The sequence below is a fragment of the Ambystoma mexicanum genome, chromosome 1p (genome assembly GCF_040938575.1).
Source record: "Ambystoma mexicanum isolate Mex_15411 chromosome 1p, UKY_AmexF1_1, whole genome shotgun sequence".
Classification (NCBI taxonomy): domain Eukaryota; kingdom Metazoa; phylum Chordata; class Amphibia; order Caudata; family Ambystomatidae; genus Ambystoma; species Ambystoma mexicanum.
In genome coordinates this window covers 205,507,009-205,520,171 of record NC_090921.1, presented here as the reverse complement: position 1 = coordinate 205,520,171, position 13,163 = coordinate 205,507,009, and positions in this window count along the sequence as shown.

The window sequence follows — 13,163 nt, the reverse complement described above, 5'->3', positions numbered from 1 at the left end:
ATATATACTTTAACTAAACAATTAGACATGTTTTTCAGGTATCACTACATATAATCCCCACCAAAAATATTGCCGTATATATGGTCGTTTGGAACGGCCAGAGGCAATATTTTGGGGGGGGGGGTGAATAAATTTTGGGGTTTTTGGGAGCAAGGTTGCAGGGGGGGTTCTCCGCTCCTTCAAAAATAATGCACGGGTTGCAGGGGTGTCCCCCGCAGGTTCCATTCCTTAATATTGTATGGTGATATTTTTGCACCAATATTAACACATGGAACCGTTTTCGTTATTTATGTTTCACTGAATAAGCTAGTCGTCATTTTTATTTCATTATAAACACTGTATACCATTGGAACTAAGTTGCAATACAACATTAATCAGCCAAGGTGCCATACCCCAGCTACTTAAGTATACTGAAGAATTGTCCAGAGGACGTTTTTGGTTTTCAAAGTATCAACATTTATTTACTAAGATACATTATTGTTCACAAAGAATTAATTATAAATGATTCCGCACATTAGATTACATAAGTGTTGCAGGAGAGCATAATATACCAGGCCCTGAAAGGTCGAACAAAACCATAATTCACCAACAATCATTCACTCATTTACAACCCACATCAATGGCAATCATTCATCCACAAATCAATAAAAATGAAACATGGAATTGGTTCAATATTTATGTAGTTGAAATTCACTAGTTATCCCTACATAATCTTTGCTATGTCATCCACATTAAATGTGTATGATCACAATAATTATAAAAAGATGTGATCTATTTAACATGGTGGATCCAATCAACAGAATATAGCTGATCACATCCCCAATTGTTCTTCTCAACCCTTTTGACATTTAAAAGCAATTGGAACAACGTCTTCATCAGGAGAAACAATTGATGCAATACATAAACTGAAATAAATAGAGAAGTACACCAAATTACTCAACTGTCCCTTGATAACACTTGCCAATACTGACTAGCCCATCCTGGCAACATGCAGTTGTTGTCATGACCCTTGCCCAAAACCCCCTCTGGCAAACCCATTGGCCAGGTGGAGTCAGGACTCGGGCTTCCAGATCCTGGCATCCTCTTCAAAAGCCCTCGTGGAGCCAGTCCTGGCGCCTATGGTGCCAGGCTCATACACCATGAACAACAATGTGCTTGGGAACTACTTTATTGTATTGTCAGCCAACATGGAGGCATCCACATAGCTTGGTTGCTAAGAACCAAGCTATGCGGTCTAGTGTTTTGGATGTGGAAGGCCTGGAACTACTTTCCCTGGTACTAATTTACCTGGGCTATATAAACCACACCCTGACTTCAGAACATGCTTTGTGTTACTTTGCAGCTACTTTGCAGCTCGCAACGTGACGCTCACCATGTCAAGCTATTCCCTCGAACCTCGGAGAAGCAGAACCTGCAAGGAGACAAAAGGAAGATCATTAGCAGCAGCATCTTACCTGCAGTCTTCATCTTTAAACACTCGCAGCTACTGAGAACAGCTTCCTAGAATCTGCACGCCTCCCGGACAGAACGACCTGAAAGAGGAAGATAGAGGCAACATTAAAGAAAGCTGTAGAGACATTTACAAATTACGAACTGCTCAAAAGGCTTACCTGGCTGGTCACCTCTCTGCTGGCACCACTCCAGACATTCCACTCACGCTGAAGAACACCGCGACCTACAAGGAAGGAAAACACAGGTTAGCAGAGGCAAGACTTTGCAGCGCTGCTGTCATGATGCCTACCCCCGGAGCACCAGGCCAGGCCCAGCACCCCCGGGAGCAGGCATCATGCCCCCGGGTAAAAGCCCAGCGGCCCCTTATAGGGGCTCTTTGGACTCTGTCCTGGCACCGTTGGCACCAGGCTCATGTTGGACATCAGTCCTGGCGCCATAGGCACCAGGCTCATAAAGGAAGGTGTTTTGTGCACTTACCTGATGCAGACCATGCTGCAAGATTCAGGCCTCCCTGAGACCTGAAAGGGACTATTTTTTCATTGGGACTATTTTGCCACTCGGGTGTGGCCAGGGAAGGATACTTACCTGGAACTACTTTGGGGGCTATTTAAGCCACGCCCAGACAGTAGCTCACGCTTCGCGTTGTTCTGCATCCAAGCAGCTGAACGCTCACTGTGTCTGCTCCTGCATCTGGTCTCCAGCCACGCCCGCCTCGATCCTGGAACACCTGTAAGGAAAGAAGAGAAGAGAAAGGTGAAAACCAAGAATTTTATCAAACTTCTTACCTGCATCCGGAACCTTCACGCCAGCGTTCCTGAGAAAAGACTTTCATTTAAAAGCACCGCATTGCTCGCTGCAGCGCCGCGCTTCACCCACCTGTCCTCGGGAGTTCTTCTGGCTCCACCGCGACTGTCTGCACCGGTCGCCACATCTCTGCGCCTAGGGGAGAGAAGAAGAGACAAAAGGTGAGCAGAAGGAACATATGAGGAAAGCCTAATTTTCCGCCATAACACTTACCGGTCTTCTGTTGGTGGACCATTCCTCATTTCGGGTCGGCGCCGCTTCGTTGGCAGGTACCGCACCCCGGCCCCTATGGGGAAAGGACAAAAGACATTACTGGAGGAATATAAAGACATTAAGAGGGATCGCCCCCATCGCTAACTCACCTGAGTTTACCATCGGCAATTCAATCCCTCAACGCATCGCCTTCATTCTGCACCTGAAATAAAGGACAGATCAGAGGTTAGGAAGGCAACAGAAAAGGAGGCTCTACACTTGAAGTTTTGTAATCTTCATACTTACGGCGTTCCGCTCGGAAAAGTCAAGTGGATTTTGCCAGCGCCATTCTGAAAACCAGTGAAGTAACTGGACAAACACGCGCCCCTGCACCAGAAGCAGGATGGAGAGTTCATCCTTTCAAACCATAAGGTGAGCTTCAACTGGGGATTTCGGAGGAAGTTAGAGAAGAACGAAAGGGGAAGGGGGGAGCAAGCACACTATTCTGCAGACTGTTAATCCCCTTTCTCATCTGCAGAAGGATATTCCTACGGGCCAGTCAAGCAAGATTTGAGGGTCCTGTTCAGTCGGTGTTCCGAGTTCTGCGCATCACGCTCGAAGAGGCCACAGCAACCCAGACTAGACCAGCGCCCCCGTGGGAGTCAGGTGAGCGTTACAGCTGCGCATAGCGCTTACTTACCGCATCATAGCGCTCTTAATGCGCCATCATTTACCAGCGGGGCTCAACCAAGCCAGTTTGCTGTTATGAAGCTCTGTATACCTAAGGGAGAAAAAAGAGACATTTTAAACAAAGAAAGGCATGCAGGATAGCAACAAAACTAAAGAACAGCAATAAGACCTACCTGAACAATATCAAACGGGCCAGCGTCAGTGAAGTAACTGGACCGCACTCGCCCATGAAAGACAACGCGCCCCTGCAAAGAAGACAGGATGGAGAGCATGCCTAATTCTACCACAAAGTGAGGGGAGGGCGCCAGAGGGACTGAAAGCATGCAGGGGTGGAGGGAGGATACTTACCCCAGTCGGTCACTCTTGAACACAGTCCTCCTGTATTTTCAGGCAGAACCTTACCTGCAGACCCCATCAGGGCAAAGCTGAGAAGCATACCAGCGAGTAACCCAGCTGGGTGGCGTCCCTGTGGATACCAGGTGAGCGTAACTGTTATTTACAACAAAATAAACCAAAATATTTAAAATGAATTAATTAGAAACAAAACAGAGAGATAAATCACAGAGTGTTCCTTGTGTTCCAGAATGAAAAAGAGTGGTAAGAGTTTGTGAGGCGCAGAAGACAAGAAAAACTGTGTCGGAGGCAAAGCCAAACCATCACCATGGCCAAAGCAATTACTCCCTCAAGATAGGGTGCTGTTGAGAAAAAGAAGGAATTAAACTGCACTAACCTGACCAAATAGTTCATGTGCTCTCAACACACATGGTCGTAGGCGTCACTTGAAATAAATTTAAGAAAAAAAATCTGAAAAAAACATTTGTAATACTATTATACCCAGGACTATCAATATGAAAGTTCCTGGTGAAGATGATTAGATAGAACAGGAGACACATTACTATGCTGCCGCAACAACTCACCTCAAACAAAAGACAACATTCTTCGAATATTGGAATGGGAACTGCAGGCATGCCAGGACAAGCTTGTTGTTTGTAGTCATCCAGCCCAAGATTTTCAAAATTCAAAGTGCCTGTGTGGGAGCAAAGCAGTATGTGAGCGGTTACTGGATAGTTCCAAGAAGTCATGTTAGCTGCGATAAGTCCAGATGACAATTGCGAAAAAACTGTATACACATAATTATCTTAATGAGAGATATTTGTTAAATATGCGCGGGGCATATACCAGGTTGTTGAATGGTGCCCCTAGCAATTTCATGCAAATTAATATTCGTTGTTCCAAGCAAATAATGTGACTGCAGTTTGCTGATCTATTTAGGAAATGTGAAAGCCAAAACTCCTATTCAACGAGAAACAGCCACGAAACTTATTCCACGAAAAGAATAAATACAAGAGATCTATCATTAATGCCGCAAATGGGAAAGCCCAGTTTCTCATCCTCTCGACCACTTACTATTCGTAACGCTGGTTGCCGTTCCTGCTGTGACCGGCACCATCCACTGTTGTCTAAGGAAGGGGGCGAGTTAACACATGGAATCGTTTTTCGTTATTTAGGTTTCACAGAATAAGGTTGTCGTTATTTCTTATTTCATTATAAACACTGCATACTATTGGAACTAAGTTGCGATGCAATATTAACCAGCCAAGGTGCCATACCCCAGCTACTTAACTTCTGCCAAAATAAAGAACAATATTTTCAATCAACGGCTCTTGAAAAGTCGATAAACACCATGAAAAGGGAGGTGTCACCAGCATTTGCTGTCTTACGCATAAGGTACTTAACTGGCCATATATTTTGTGTAGTCCCCATGTTTCGTCGGAAATCAGTCTGAAATTTAGAGATTATATTTCGAGAGGAAACCCAGTCACAGATTTCTGTAACCAAAATGTACAGAAAGTCCATCATAGCAAGTCTGTATTTGGCAGTATCTCTCTGGGGCTTTTGTTGTTTATGGGGATTAATATAGATTCTCTCCAAGATCGAGGGCTGATCCCATCACTAAAAAACCTTTTTATATAACTTACTCAGAATGTCTGCCCACAAGATCAGATCTCTTATGTACAATATTTGAAAGGATGTCTGGCTCTGGTGCTCTGGAGGTAAAGATTGATAATAACGGCATGCACATCCTCCTCAGTAATCTGTCTGAGGTACATAGGGTATTTTTCAGTTGAATTCATGTTTGCTCATTAATCGGATTGATGTCATTTTTATGAGGCATATGACTGAACTTTCTAAAAATCCCCAGAATTTCTTGTAGTCCTGAGTCGATGAGCCTGATCTTGTAAGATGTTATCATATAAGGCGTTTGTCTATTGAGTTCTTATTTCCTTGTAGCTATACAGACATGATAGATTTTCATAGTATAAGAACACATAGTTTTCCCCAACAGCACACCTCCAAATCTAGTTGCATGCATGGTATGTAAACTAATGGTATCTCCTATATTTAAATCATCTAAAATGGCAAGGGATGTAATATCCTGATGTTATTGGTCATTTAATCTGTTAACATTTAAGTCCATCAAATCCCATTGCTGGAAGTATTAACACGAAAAAAAGAAATTCAGATAATTGGCATTATCTTTTTGGCCACCTTCAAGCCCTAAAGAAAAATTCAATGTCAAGTGGTTGCTAAGCAATGTAGGGTTATAAACAAGGACAGAATCCCTGCGTTTGGAAAGACAAGGAATCAAGATATAATCAAGTCTACTGCGAGATTTACCATTACCCACGTGCATTCATTCGGTTCCACTGTCCCAAAACAGCAATTCATATACAAGAAACCATTGGAGTATCTATAATTCCACCACTCCCTACCATATTTTATCTGGAGGGCATGGTTTGCCCCACTCTCAGTTAAAAGGTTTGGTGGTTTACTATAATGGTCCAAATCCTCGATCGAGCCAAATAAGCCACAGTAAACCTTAAAGTCCTTGCATTGAATGATCTCACCATTGGGATATAATTGGAACCATTCAGTCAAAACCAGAGTGATGCATGTCATAATTACAATATTTATGCCACCACCAAGGGTTGGGGGAATTTTCATGTATGAACAATAAAAATGGCACTTCATATTCAATCCCAAACTCCAGAACTGTGCACAAAACCTGAGGCATATTAGAATCCCCCATAACATCATTGATATTGATGTTAACCTTGGCCCCTATTACCAGGCCACTGTGGGATTTCCCAACATTCCCACTAATTTATAATGTTATAACCACCAAGTGCTAATTTACGTGTTAGCGATGTCTCTTGAAGGAGATATATATAATTTCCCTTTGAAATATCTAAACTAGCAGTGTCAGGAGTTATGTGCAGTTGACACCTGGTATTCCAGCGCAGTAAACCAGATCTAGTTTTAAGGTTCTTTGGTACTGTTCATGATTTTCACGGGTTCAATGTTGCAGGCAACCAAGCCCAATCATCAATGTTCCCATATGTGGGGTTAAATTAAGTAGACGCCTGTTATCTGGCACTCTCCTGGAGCCCGAGTGGATGTAAGATGGGAATCTTGCAAGATTGTCTCCTGTAAACTGGAAGGATGGCTATTACCAGCTTCCATTAGATGACCCCTTTTATAAGAAATTGTGTGGCAAATGTCGTACCAAAGTCCACAAACAAAACATTCTTAGATTGTAATACAGCCCAGTTTGTGTCTGTTGCATAGCCCGACATACTCACTAACTCAACATCCTTCAAAATGATTACTCGTAATTGAGGTATTGTCACACCCTTCCCTCTTTCTCACCTGTTTGTCCTTTATTTGTGGTCTTCTTGGGAGCTCCATCCTTCTTCCTGACTGATCGGGACTTGTACAGGAAAGGACGTGAGTCTTCAGGTTCCAGTGTGAGGAGTGCCGACTACCTAAAGCAGAGTTGCGTTCAGTATCCAGGAAGGTTACGGCTGCAGAATCCAAGAAGGAAGGAAAACAGGGTGTCCAATGCTCAGAGAGTACCGGGGAGCCCGCTGCACCGGAGCACGAGACGGAGTCCGGGATGAAAAGGGAGAATGGTCTGGCAAAGGAGAAGACAGGTAAGAGGGGTTTCCAGGAAGGAGAGGTTGGTGGAAATTGGGGGATAACACAGATAGAAGGAAACGATACACTTTCTGAACAACTTGGAACAGCAGCGTTGAGACGCGCAGGGCTGCGGGGGCGTGTCTATTTTCTAGGAGGCAGCATGTTGCATGTAAACGCTAGAAGGCAGCGTTTCCGTGCTTTCGGCCATGTTGAAAGAATCGACCTGATGTTGCGGTGCATCATGGATCACGAAGTCCAGAAAGGCCGGAATCAGTGATTCATGGCAGCTATATAGTTTAATAATGAGCTGTCATAAATAGCATATAGTTCGGTTACAGGCATTTTATCAGAGCAGAGCTTCATGTCAAGCTCAATCTTCATCTAGTTACATGCTAAGATCTGTTCATGTACATTTTCAGTGCTTGTGTTACCCGTTTTGTTTGGTGTCCTCTCCCCAGCTACAGAAGCACGTAAGTCAGGACAAGTTCCTATACTTTCCAGCTCAATCGAAGACATTACAGGTGAGGTAAGTAATTGATCTTTAATGGTGCCAGTAGGTGAGCTATTAGCGCCATGGCTGCCTCCAAACTCGTTCCGACTCCGCCCTGGGGAATGGAGCAATTACCGGTCCATTCCAAGGTTGGCGGGACCGGTAATTCCCCATTCACCAGGGCCATTCCCCATTCCCATGTGAGCCCCCATAGGGCTCAATGGGAATGGGGAAGGGGCTAATAACGGTACCGCAAATTGCTGTACCGTTATTAGCTCTAGAGTCCCTTTGCGGGTCCCGTCCTTAACGCCTGAAAAAACCAGGCGTTAAGGAAGGACCAGCAAAGGGAACTCGTAGTAGGTCGGTAGGGGATTACCGGCACCAGTGCCCTTACCGGTGCCGGAAATCCCTTACCGCCCACCTCGTAATGAGGCCCATTCTCATCATTGGGCCTCATTACGAGTTTGAGGGTAGCCATGGTGCTATTAGCGCCATGGCTGCCTCCAAAATCGTATCCGGGTCCAGGTTCTGTGAATGAAGAATTACCGGGTCATTCCAACCTTGGAGGACCCGGTAATTCCTCATTCACAAAACCAATCCCCATTCCCATTTGAGCCCCCATAGGGCTGAAAGGGAATGGGGATGGAGTTAGTAACGGGCCCGTTAATAACAGGCCCGTTGTTAGCTCCTTGGTCCCCTTGCGGGAGCCGCAAAGGACGTCTGGTCTGACCAGACGTTCAGTGCGGGTCCCGCAAGGGAACCTCGTAATAGGGCGGAATGGGTTTACCAGCACCGGCACCATTATCGTAATGAGGCCCATTTTCTTTGTTGGGTACTAGCCATTTGTTCAAAGTACCTTTCATGGCCGCATTTTTTTTTACTTTCTTTGATTGTTCCAATGTTTTCCTCTCCAAGTGGCCATGCCATCCACGACATCATGTCTGTTTCCTGTCAATGTGCACAATAAATTGCTGGGAAATATGCAAGCATTCCTAGGAGAACTAAATATTCATTTGTTTTCTTCTGTAATGTTTGGGATACTTTATTTTCTGTTTATTTCTACGTTTCTTGCAGCAGTGTTTCTTCAACAAGGGATAGTAATCTTCTGCACACTATTATTGATGTGTATGTTGATTGACTTCAACTTACAGCAACACCTGCGCATTTGCAGCCTGATCAACACCTACGGTTCCCCGTCACCACCCACGCCACCAGACTCAATAGATGCGGTATATCTGTTCTCTTGTATACCTCAGTAAAGCGCTCGCTTGTTTATCTGTAGTATAGTTGATTGCTTCTCATCTCAGAGATAGGTCTGCACTCAATAAATACAATAATAATAATAATAATAATAATATTAATAATAATAATAATAATAATAATAATTCTGTGTCATTAGGCCTCATTACGAGTTAGGAGGTAAGTAACTGCCCTTACCGGCATGGAGCAAATACTGTGTCCGTGTTGCTCCAAGCCTGCTATTAGAGGGTGATTACGAGTACGTGGGCACAAGCTTTGCGCCATCCCGGTAACGACCTTACCGCCCTGACGTTAAAGGGCGAAAAATCGCCCTTACCGGCATTGCGCGAAGCGCAGATATCTCCACCGCCATCCATGCTGCTGGCATTACCAGTGACCACTATCAGCGGTGATAGCTATTAGCGGAACCGGAAGTAGCGTCATCGCACAGGAACGGGAAAGAGCACGGCGGCCATCTTTAAAAACACAATCCATTGCCATCCTCTGTAACCAGGACCCATATCACCACTACACCTGTTCCAACATATACTTGCAGCATATTACAATAGCCAAGGCACTAAAAAAAGGAGTTGCGTGCTTGCGCAAGGAGCGCTTCTCAGAAGAGGAGCTCAACATTCTGACAGATACGCTGCCAGAAAATGGGGATGTTATGTTATCCAATGACATGCTGCGACCTGCAGTGCAGCGGAAAAAAGAGATATGGGCGGAGGTGCCGCGGAAAGTGAGTGCCATTGGCACCACCCCACGCACAGTGAAAGATGTCCTGAAGCGCTGGGCCGACCTGCGCTTACGCTTCCGCAACATCATATCTGCTAACCGTAGCCAGGAGATGGCAACAGGTGGTGGTGCGGCCTCCCCCATAAAGATGCATCGCTGGGAGGAGACCTGTGCGAGCACCATCGGGATGGAGGCAATCGAGGGAGTGGGGGACATGGAGCGTGGAGCCCCGTCATCAGCTGATGCAGGTTGGTGTCCCAATTAAACCACTGTAAAGAATAACACAATGATGTCCCCCTGAACTGACAGCGCAATGATGCAAAGCAGGGTCCACCAGACACGTTTGCAAGATTGCCTACAGGCAGTGCACAGCACCATCTTGTCCACATGCATGATGTACCCCACATATGTTACATCCCAGACGCATCAGCTGCATGACCCACCCAAGAGGCTAGCAACCCGTATGTCACTACCGCAATGCCAATTACCTGCCATTCCATAGAAATGCAGCTACCCCAATGCATGTCTGATGCATGTAGACCCATCACTAATGGACTCCCTCTCTTGGTCCCTCACAGGCATACAATCTGAGAGTGAAGATCAGGACCCCAGGGAGGATGCTGCGACGCCAGCCAAGAGGTCCAGGGGCATGGAGCCAGCAAACCGTCCCTCAACATCCAGGGGAAGAGGGCAACCTGGACTACTGCGCAAGCTCAACACAACGCAGGAACCAACAGCACAAATTTGCATTACGGACACCATCACAGCACCCCCACCAGCCACATCCACACAGGTGCCAGTGGCTGAAGGCCCGGTATCCACTGCAAGCAGTACTGTTGGGGAGACAGCTGCCATAGCAGTTGTGTCCGATGATGAACAACACACTCCGCAACACCTACTGCTACAGGCCCCCAGCAGTCACCCCAACACTCCCCACCCAGCAATCAGAATACCAGTATACCAGCAGCCATGAGCTGTCCGCGGTGGAGTCCTGGCCAGGGAGCTTCAGCCCCACAGGGAGCATGCATGAGGCCCCAACCATTCCGCATGCCCCAACAACATCCGCCAGTGTCGGGACAGGCAGGAGGGCATCAGGGCAATACAACAGCGCCAGGAGGAGCTGATAGGACTGTTGACCCAGCTCATCACCGAATGTGGCCAGACAAGGGAGGAAATAAGGGAATGCGCAGCATCCCTCAAATCTGCAATCCAGTCCACTTCCAGAGACATATGTAGTGAATTGCCAGCTGTGAGGTAGGTCCTCACCCAAATGGTGGCAGCATTGGAGGCCCTGCGCACCACACAGGTGGTTGAACAATCAGGCACCTCCTCAAATGCCAACTCCAGACAGACCAGCCCCCTTCGTAGGTCTGGCCGGAATTTGCACAGGTCAGACAGGGGTCCACCTGATGCTGCCAGTGGAAAAGGGGTGTAGGTGCAGCTTGCCATCCTGTACTCTTGAATATTATTGGTGCATGCAAGTGCACACCATGTGTGGGGAAGTTGAGTGGGGAGTGGGAGGGGGAGAGAGTGTGTGGGGAAGTTGAGGGGGGAGGGGAGAGAGGGTGTGTGGGGAAGTTGAGGGCGGAGGATGAGGGGGGAGAGGGTTAGTGGGGAAGTTGAGGGGTTAGGGGGAGGGGAGAGTGTGTGTGGGGAAGTTGAGGGTGGAGGGAGGAGAGGGTGTTTGGGGGGGAGGGCTTGTGCACTTGATATGTCATTTTTCATCAATACACCTGTTGATAAATCAGAATTCATATGAGCCGACATTCCTTATTGTGTACGTGTGCTTTATTGGTGAACAGTCTACAGTGTCCATGTCCCTGACACACCCATTGCCCTGAGTCCCACCTCCATGTCACACTCCGCATCCATGTGTGCTAGAAACATTGGTTAATCAAAGTCTGATGCATGGCACATCCCTCATGTGCATCGCTGCCTCCCGGAAGTGCAGCCCCATCTCCACCCTCCTCATCCTCATCGCCAGGTGGTTGCAGATCAGCATCAGGGGGCAGAGGCACATTCCGTCTGATGCACATATTGTGTAGCATGACACATGCCATGACTATCTTGCCCACCTTCTCATGCCCGTACAGGAGTGCCCTACCAGACAGCTGAGGCAGCAAAACCGTGCCTTCAAAAGGCCAAATGTCTGCTCAATCACCACACAGGTACGTGCATGCCAACGATTGTAGTCCTCTTCGTGCCTGTTCTGCGGGTTCTGGACTGGGGTAAGGAGCCACCTCTTCAAGGGATAGCCTGCATCACCTGCATGTGTGCAACAATGGTTATGTGTAAGTGATCACATCATATGGGACCTGTATCAATGACACCATAGCATGCATTTATTCCCTGTGTGCACCCACATATCCATGCATGAATAGAACCTCATGATGTAACTGCAATGTGTGAATTAATCTGATTGACAGGTGTGCGTGGCATCGTCTAGTGGGCGCAGGGGTGTCCTATTCCTTGTGAGTGCTCATGCACTGTGGTAGTCCACGCCGGTTGTTCCCATGATCTGGGTGATGTGTAGTAAATTGTATGATTTCATCCTGTTACCGTTGATGGCAGACTCATGATGATCTCACTTTGCACAACAGATATTGACATGCTGTTTTGGTGGACCTCTGTGTTGGTGTAGGGATGTGTTCATGTATTTTGCCCTCATGCGACTCCTTTGTATGCAGTAATGGACAAATGTCCTTTTTGATGATGGTATTTGGTGCTGTGCATTTGCCATACTAATTGCTTGTCGCTGCATTGTGTTGCGGGGGCTACAGTCTGATTATGTGCAGTGTTCATGTTGATGGCTATGGAATGGTTGTAGCACTGCATTATTATCATGGTAGGGCAGCTTACGTCTTACATTTTGGGGTCAGGTGTCAGGTCCAGTCTGGCCTGCTTTGATGTATGTGCATGGTCCATCCTCTCAGGTACTCTCAGCCAGGTGAAGTAGGCATCTCTACCCCCCTATCTCAGCCATGTAAAATATGCATCTCTCCCCCCCATCTCAGACAGGTGAAGTATGCATCTCCCCCCCCATCTCATCCAGGTGAAGTATGCATCTCAACCCCCGAATCACCTACGCACATCGCAATGCCATGAGCCTGACATGCAACTCACCGAGTAGCCAGGATCTGTGCCCTGTGTGTCGCTCCATGTAGCGTGGTATCGTGGAGTTCCGCATGACCATTGAATCATGGGTTGATCTGGGAAATCGGGCACAACAATGTGTGATGATCTTGTTTGAGTCACATACCATTTGCACGTTGATGGAGTGGTATAACTTTCCGTTGTGGTACACTGCCTCCATGGCATGTGGGACCACCAATTCAACATGGGTGCAGTCGATGGCGCCAATGCAACCAGGGATGCCGGCCAGTGAATGGAAACCAACTTTGGTGTCGGAGATCTCCTGGGCTGTACGTGGTAGGAAAATGTCGCCTGTGTGCTTCGAGCACTTGGTTCAGCATACGTAAGAATAATGGTTGTGATATGCCATGCATCTGGCCTACTGTGTGCTTGTAGGTGCCTGTGGCCAGGAAGTGGAGCACAGACACCACCTTCAGTAGAGGGC